This window comes from Loxodonta africana, chromosome 13 (assembly GCF_030014295.1).
Source record: "Loxodonta africana isolate mLoxAfr1 chromosome 13, mLoxAfr1.hap2, whole genome shotgun sequence".
NCBI lineage: Eukaryota > Metazoa > Chordata > Mammalia > Proboscidea > Elephantidae > Loxodonta > Loxodonta africana.
In genome coordinates, this window is record NC_087354.1 from 36263151 (window position 1) to 36272092 (window position 8942).

The following is an 8942-nucleotide window of genomic DNA, read 5'->3' on the forward strand; positions in this document are numbered from 1 at the left end:
CACTGTACAGAGCTTTAGAGTTTGTAAAACATCATCGTTTTGATTAGTACATTTGATCCCGCAACATCTATGAACGATACGTGCCATAGAAGGGGAAAAAGAAATTCAGGAAGGTAAAAGGATTTAAGTCGGTGCAGGGCCAGGCTAGCACCCAGGTCTCAGAATCCCTGTCCCAGCCCAGGGCCTTTCCCTCTGCTAGGCTGCATCCCTGCAGGAAGGTGGGGTGCTTCAGAGCTCTGCCCCATGCTCTCTGGGACCTGGTGGACTTGGGAACTCAGGTATCCCTTGCACTTTTGCCCTGAGAGGTAAAATCAAAGTGGGTGTGAAGGGAGGAAATCTGGCCTCTTTATGAGATCCAGACATTGCTGAGATGCATTGTGGGTTCTGGTTTAAGACAGGCAGCAGGGAATTCCTGAAACTCAGGGACACTTTCCGTAGTACTAGTGGCTGAAGGTGATAGAGGCAGAGGGAGGGGATGGAGTATTCCAGCAGCCTTTGGGGATGGAGGGCTATGGCGTGACCTGGAGCGAATTTTTCCCTCACGGCCCAGACGGGCAGCATTGTGGGGCAGGGCAGAGATAGCACCTTAGCGTTTCAGGCAGTGTGAGGGCAGCTTCTGAGGGCTGTGGCGATCAAGTCAACTTTGCCCACGCTGTCCTGCAAAGTACTATATTCACATGTGCTCTAAGTCCCAAATACCGAACTTTCAAAGGGTCTTGGGACATACAGAAGTTATGGTCAGCAGAGGAGAGGCTGCTGCTTCCCTCCAGTGCCCTTAGGTAGTGGAGTGTTGGGGCAGTGGAGGAGGCCTCTCTGACTGAGGGTTTACTGTGGGCCAAAGTCCTGTGCTAAGTATGGATAGAGATAGATAAGAAGGTTCCCCAATGGTGCAAATGGTTTGTGCTCAACTGCTAACCTAAAGATTGGTAGTTCAAACCTACCTGGTGGTACCATGGAAGAAAGGCCTGGCAATTTGCTCCCATAAGGACTGTGGCCAAGAAAATCTATGGAGGAGTTCTATTCTGTAACACATGGGGTCACCATGAGTCAGAATTGAATGGGCAGCAACAGGTTTGGCTCCTGGTTTTTATATTTTATAGATACAGATAGATAGACAGACAGACAGACTATATATATTTTGCTGAGTGGTGCAAGTGGTTAACATTCTTGGCTGCTAACCAAAAGGTTGGAGGTTCCAGTCCACCCTGAGATGCCTCAGAAGAAAGGCCTGGTGATCTACTTCCAAAAAATCAGCAATCGAAAACCCTGTGAGCACAGTTGTACTCTGACACACATGAGGTTGCCATGAGTCAGAATTGACTTGACGGCAACTGGTCTATGTATATGTGTACATACACACATATAAAAAATTTTTTTTTTATATATATATATGTGTATATATATATGTTGTTTTTGTCGTTAGGTGCAGTTGAGTCGGCTCCAACTCATAGTGACCCTCTGTACTTCAGAACAAAACGCTGCCTGGTCTGGCGCCATACTCACAATAGTTGTCTTGCTTGAACCAATTATTGCAGCCACTGTGTCAATCCATTTTGCTGAGGGTCTTCCTCTTTTTCACTGACCTTGTACTTTACCAAGCGTGATGTCCTTCTCCAGGGACTGATCCCTCCTAATAACAGGTCCAAACTATGTAAGACATAGACTCCTCATCCTCACTTCTAAGGAGCATTCTGGTTGTACTTCTTCCGAGACAGATTTGTTCTTTCTTCTGGCAGTCCGTGGTATATTCAATATTCTTCGCCAACACCACAATTCGAAGGCGTCAGCTCTTCTTCGGTCTTCCGTATTCATTGTCCAGCTTTCGCGTGCATCTGAGGCGATTGAAAACACCATGGCTTGGGTCAGGCAAACCTTAGTCCTCAAGGTGACATCTTTGCTTTTCAACACTTTAAAGAGGTCTTTCGCAGCAGATTTGCCCAATGCAATATGTCTTTTGGTTTCTTGACTGCTGCTTCCATGGGTGTTGATTGTGAATCCAAATAAAATGAAACCCTTGACAAACTCAATCTTTTCTCCATTTATCGTGATGTTGCTTATTGGTCCAGTTGTGAGGATTTTTGTTTTCTTTATGTTGAGGTGTAATCCATACTGAAGTGTGTGGTCTTTGATCTTCATCAGTAAAGTGCTTCAAGTCCTCTTCACTTTCAACAAGCAAGGTTGCGTCATCTCCATAATGCAGGTTGTTAATGATTTTTCCTCCAATCCTGATGCCCCGCTCTTCTTCATATAGTTCAGCTTCTCAGATTATTTGCTCAGCATACAGATTGAATAGGTAGGGTGAAAGGGTACAACCCTGATGCACACTTTTCCTGATTTTAAAACACGCAGTATCCTCCTGTTCTGTTCGAACAACTGCCTCTTGATCTAAGAAAAGATTCCTCAGGAGCACAATTAAGTGTTCTGGAATTCCCATTCTTTGCAATGTTATCCATAATTTGTTATGATCTACACAGTCGAATGCCTTTGCATAGTCAATAAAACACAGGTAAACATCTTTCTGGTGTTCTCTGCTTTCAGCCAGGATCCATCTGACATCAGCAATGATATCCCTGGTTCCACGTCCTCTTCTGAATCAGGCCTGAATTTTTGGTAGTTCCTTGTTGAATACTGCCGCAGCCACTTTTGAATGATCTTCAGCAAAATTTTACTTGTGTGTGACACTAATGATATTGTTTGATAATTTCTGCATGCAGTTGGATCACCTTTCTTGGGAATAGGCATAAATATGGATCACTTCAAGCCAGTTGGGCAGGAAGCTGTCTTCCAAATCTCCTGGCATAGAAGAGTGAGCGCTTCCAGCACTGCATTGGTTTGTTAGTTGAAACATCGCAACTGATATTCCATCAATTCCTGGAGCCTTGTTTATTGACAATGCCTTCAGTGCAGCTTGGACTTCTTCCTTTGGTACCATCGATTCCTGATCATATGCTACCTCCTGAAATGGCTGAACGTCAATCAACTTTTTTTGGTATAATGACTGTGAATTCTTTCAATCTTCTTTTGATGCTTCCTGCATTGTTTAAAATTTCCCCATGGAATCCTACACTATTGCAACCTGAGGCTTGAATTTTTTCTTCAGTTCTTTCAGCTTGAGAAATGCCAAGCATGTTCATCCCTTTCAGTTTTCTATCTCCAGCTCTTTGTACGTGTTCATTATAATACTTTACTTTGCCTTCTCAAGCCACCCTTTGAAATCTTCTTTCAGTTCTTTTACTTCACCGTTTCTTCTTTTTGCTTTAGCACATGACATTTGAGAGCAAGTTTCAGAGTCTCTTCTGACATCTATTTTGGTCTTTTCTTTCTTTCTTGTCTTTTTAATGACCTCTTGCTTTCTTCATGGATGATGCCTTTGATGTCATTCCACAACTCACTTGGTGTTCGGTCATCAGTATTCAATGCACCAAATTCGGGGAATTCTCTGCTGCCTGTCCTGAACCAGAATCCGCGATGCGTCTCAGCAATGTCTGGATCTCATAAAGAGCCCAGATGTTCTCCCCTTACAAAGCCACTTTGGTTTTACCTTTCAGGGCATCTGTGGAAAGAGAGGATGGAAAAGCTCAATATCATCAGTCAGAACAAAACCAGGGGCTGACTGTGGAACAGACTGTCAACTGCTCATATGCAAGTTCAAGTTGAAACTGAAGAAAATTAGAACAAGTCGACAAGAGCCAAAGTACAACCTTGAGTATATCCCACCTGAATTTAGAGACCATCTTAAGAATAGATGTAGTCGATTTGATTCCTGTGTATTCCATCTGCCGAGGTCCACGTGTATAGTTGCCGTTTATGCTGGTGAAAAAAGGTATTTGCAATGAAGAAGTCGTTGGTCTTGCAAAGTTCTATCATGTGATCTTGGCATTGTTTCTATCACCAAGGTCACATTTTCCAACTACCGATCCTTCTGTTTCCAACTTTCTCATTCCAATCACTAGTAGTTATCAATGCATCCTGATTGCGTGTTCGATCGATTTCAGACTATAGAAGCTGGTGAAAATCTTCAGTTTCTTCATCCATGGCCTTAGTGGTTGGTGCATAAAATTGAATAATAGTCGCATTAACTGGTCGTCCTTGTAAGTGTATGGATATTACCCTATCACTGACAGCACTGTACTTAAGATTAGATTTTGAAATATTCTTTTTGATGATAAATGCCACATCAGCAAATGAAGATCCTGAAAGCTTGACTCCATCCATATCATTAAGGTGGACTCTATTTTGAGGAGGCAGCTCTTCCCCATTCGTATTTTGAGTGTCTTCCAACCTAGGGGGCTCATCTTCTGGCACTATATTAGACAATGTTCCTCTGCTATTCATAAGGTTTTCACTCACTAATTCTTTTCAGAAGTAGACTGCTGAGTCCTTCTTCCTAGTCTGTCTTATTCTGGAAGCTCCGTTGAAACCTGTTCAGCATCATAGTAACACACAAGCCTCCACTGACAGAAGGCTGAGAATGAGGTTCATTGACTAGAGAGAGTATATATTAAACCGTGACAGTACATACAATATACATTTGTGTGTGAAGTGCCAGTTTGTTTGCTTTTTTATATGAACCACTGAATAAGTAGGCTTTAAAGTCTGTTTTAAAGTAACAAGGCTGATCTCTTCAAAATTCCACATGGATCAATCTGCCTAGTAGTAACCAAATATTTAATCCTTCTGACTCCAACTACTAACTGTGAGTTTCCCCTCTTACATGCAAGACTGCTGAAAGGATAGCTGCAGAAAAGTCATGAACAGCTAGCCTGCTTGCAAAAGCCAAATACTGCCAGCACTTCCCAGGTTTTCACAAAAATTTCACTTTTGCCTTAGGTATACTATTAGCAATATTATACGGGATTTATTTTAAGGTAGTTGCAAAGATGCCGATAATGGGCATTTTTCCTATTTACAGTCAGTTCTTGGAATAGCTTCTTAGTACATTGAAAGTAGCTGGTTTTTGCGTGTGTGTGAGAGGAGGGAACTCAGCAAAACAAAAGCACGTCTTCAGGTCATTCACAAGGTAAAAGAATTATCTGTTGGACTTGACATCATTCCCATACTCTCTTACTTTCCTACTTCCTTCTCAAAAAAGTTAGTCTTCCCTTCCAAAGAAATATTCTTCATAAAGTCAAATGGATTTCCTACCATGAAAATCTTGCTGAAACCTAGTTGCAATACAAGTCTGTGTGCCACAGATTTCAGGTGTTGTTGTTGTTAGTTGTCGTGGTGGAGCTGATTCGACTCGTGGTGATCCCACGTGCACAGAGTAGAACAGCTCCATAGAGTTTTCAAGGCAGTGACCTTTCGGAAACAGATTGCTGAGGTGCCTCTGGGTAGGTTTGAGCCACTAATTTTCAGGCTAGAAGTTGAGAGCTTAACTGTTTACACCACCCAAGGATGATATAAATTCAGTGTAATGCCTCGTTAACAAGCGATTCATTCCAATAAACCTGAAAACAAGGCCTCAGGTTTTCCTGTCCTAATAACACTGATAATTATTTCTTTTATTTTTTACTCTGAAAGTCCATATAACACATGTTTAAATATTAGACAGGCAAAGTTAGTGCAAACCTCCTCTCTGCTAGCAAGTTAATTGGAAAATGGGATTCCAGGCCTTAATCCTTGTTTCTTGAGGCAAAGTATCTTTACAAAATCATCAGAAAAGAAGGTGTTCTCCACTGCCTCAAGGCTATAACCTGTTTTCCAAGAGTAGCTTCTTTGTTCCCAGTCAGGCTCCATCAGCCTTCTTCTTTACATTAGGCATCATTTCAAGGGCATCAGAAAGAAAGCTCTCTTTGGAATCGTTAATGTAAGTGTCAATAAAGAGTCAACATTTCAGAATGCAAGCTTTTCCTGTCACCTTGAAGTGACAAGAAACATCATGCTTCTGCAATCTGTACTTTTTGATTAAATCACCCGCCAAGTTTTCATGACCAGCCCATCACTTAGAGCAAAGAAAGCCAGACCCTATGATTTAAAACAAACGAACAAAACTCTTTCCTCAGGCTTCAGGGCTTCCAGTGCAGAATGTCCTTGGAGAGACCTACCTCCTCGACTGTCCTATAAGCTTTCTTCTTGCACATCTGCCAAATATCATGGTATTATAGGAAAGATGGCACACAGGCATGATTTTCTTTCAGTCATGGTTCATCCTCCACACGGTGGCAGGTACTTTTGTTTTAATGGGCTCAGAAAACTCCTGGAAGATCTTCTTATTGCTCTTACTGGTGAGGAACTGGCAACGTGTTCTCCTTATCTGCCAGGCTGAGCCTCTTCAATGGGGAAAGGGGACCAACTATTGCTGGTGGTCAGGTGACAGTATCTAGAGAGTGATGCCAGGAGGCATGGAGGAGGGGATGTGTGTACAAAGTGAATGGAAAGAATGGGTTGTTCTGGGAAGAGTAAACTCTAAGGCAAGAATAGAAGCAGAAAATCAGTTGGGAGGCCATTGCATTTTCCAGGCAAGAGATGATGGTGGTTTAAACTAGATTGGTAGCAACAGAATTAGTTGGATTTGGGATATATTTTAAAGATAGAGCTGTTAGAATACACTGATAGATTGCATATGGAGTGTGAGATAAAAAGAGAAGTCAAGAATGGCTCCAAGGGTTTTGGGCTAGGTGGATGGTGATGCCGTTTGCTGAGATGAGGAACACTGTGGCAGAAATAGGATAGGGGGCAGGTGAGAAATCAAAAGTTTAGTTTTGACGTATTAAGTTTGAGATATCAATTAGATGTTTAAGTGGAGAGGTTAGGTAGACATTTAGGTATACAAGTCTAGAGGTCAGAGGGAAGGCACGCTGGACATATAAATTCTAAAAGGCCTAGAATTCTGAATAAGACCACAACAATCCACACCTGCCATACCTATATTGGTCTGAGCCAAGAGAGAATCCAAAAGTTTCTTCCCTGCTCTTTTCCTCCACACATTGCCATTGGCCATAGTTAAGAAGGCCGTGCCTGCACAAGAACAATTTGCTGGAATGGTGGGGAAAAGAGCTAAATGGAGTGGGCTCAAGAGAAAATGGGATGAGAGGAAACGGAGAAAGAAAGTACAGATAACTCTTTTAAGGAGCATTGCTATAAAGGGCAGTAGAAAAATATGATGGCAGCTGTAGGGAAAAGGGATTCAAGACGGTTTTTTTTTTTTTTTTTCATTTAAGATGAGTAGAATTTCAAAATGTTTATCTTGCTAATGGGAATGATCCAGCAGTGAAGGAAAAATAGTTGATCTAGGAGATTGTGCAGATAATTGCAGGGCAAGTCCTGGATGAGAAGGGTTGGGATCCAATGCCTTCATTGTGGGGAGGAGAGAGAGTTGCTACCCAGACCATATTGAATTAAGCCCCCTGGAAAGTGCAGTTCTATTAACCAGAAGAAGAGAGAAGGGGTGCTGGGAAGGGAGAAACCCCTGATGCTTACTACACCTCCAACTTATTACAGAAACTGCTCTATTCTACTACGAACAGTGTTTTTCTCCTCAGGAATGTTTTATTCTCACTTTTAAGAATTTTCTCAGTGGAGTCTAAGCTTGTTCTTCTCCATGTAGACTATATTAGGGAAATGTATTTATTTGAAGTCCTTTAGTCACAACTTTAACTCTGACAATAAGAAGAATTTATTGGAAGGACTTTAAGATATTACAGGTACCTAAACTATAAAAAAATGGGAAGGAACAATCAGAACTGGAGACTTGAAGGCTAGGATGAGTTCCCTGTCCCCGTCTGTCATCTCCTCTCATTCCTGCAAAAGGGCTTTATTCACTTTACCAACTTCCTTCACATAGTGAGAAACAGTCATTAAAGCTACTGGGTCATACAGCCCATAACTTGTGTACTAGAGAGGGCTGTTATCCTTGCTTTGTTATAAAATAAACAAAAAACTTGCAGAAGGGCCCTGACTGCCTCTGATAGGGTCACATACCTACCCCTGAGTTGATCAACTGGCCAGGGGTTACAGTGTTTTGTAAAAAGCTGGCACTTCCACTTTGAACCATGTGATTGGAGTTGGTGAGTGGAAAAGTTTCTCAGAAAAAAGGAAGTGCTATTTCTAAAAGAAGGGAAGGGTGCAGGGCAGATAAAACAGTAGATTTGCTATAATAACCAGGTCAGGAAAGATCCATGTTTTTCTTTACCAAGGGAGGGACTGCCTTGGTATGTGGTGTAATAGTTTGGATTATTCAGCAGTTGTTCACTTCCCTTCTCCTCTCACTAGAGGGTTGGTCACACAACTTGCTTTGTCCAAGGGGGGTGTTAAGAGATGTGACTCAAGCGGAGGCTTGAAATGAGCTTTGAGGTTGGGTTTGCCCTCTTGTGCTTCTGTCATTTCCATGAGAAAAATACACCCCAGGAAGCCCTCTAGTCTCAGAAGAATGAGAGACATGTGGAGCAGAGCCAAATGAGCTGACCCACTGCAGTGCGATGAATTGCTTTTGTAGGACTTTCTAGCCATGGTCTTGTAACTCCCACCAAATGATTCAGTGGGACCATGGTAATAAGGTATATGGAATCCTAACGAGGGCATTGAGCCATCCCAGAGGCGGGAAGGGAAGGATCTCATCACCACCAATGAAGAAAAGCAAGGAGTGAAGCGTTGTCCTCTGGATCCCTGCGCTCAGAAGCTCCTGGAACTGAGAGAGGGGGAGAGAGAGAGAGAGGGAGAAAGGGAGGGAGAGAGAGAGAGAGAGAAAGAGGGTGGGAGGGAGGGAGAGAGAGCGACAGCACAGGGCAGGGGTGGAGGGGCCAGAGAGATGTGTAGGTGCAAGCACGAGCACGGCCGAGAAGAGGCTGTCCTGATGGAAGAAGTGTATCCAGCGCATTCCGCAATCTGAATTGTAACCTGTTACTTCACCTGTAAACCTTGTAATCGTGAGTATTGTCTGCGAGTTCCGTGTGGCCCTTGAGACGAATTATGGAACCCGGTAGAGAGTGCCACAGGAGGGA

At 42.8% G+C, this 8942-nt stretch overlaps 1 pseudogene; it reads right to left on the reverse strand.

Moving 5' to 3' along the window:
- Positions 1-201: 201 nt before the first annotated feature.
- Positions 202-8658, reverse strand: LOC135227259 (ribonucleoside-diphosphate reductase subunit M2-like; annotated as a pseudogene).
- Between the last annotated feature and the right edge of the window lie 284 nt (positions 8659-8942).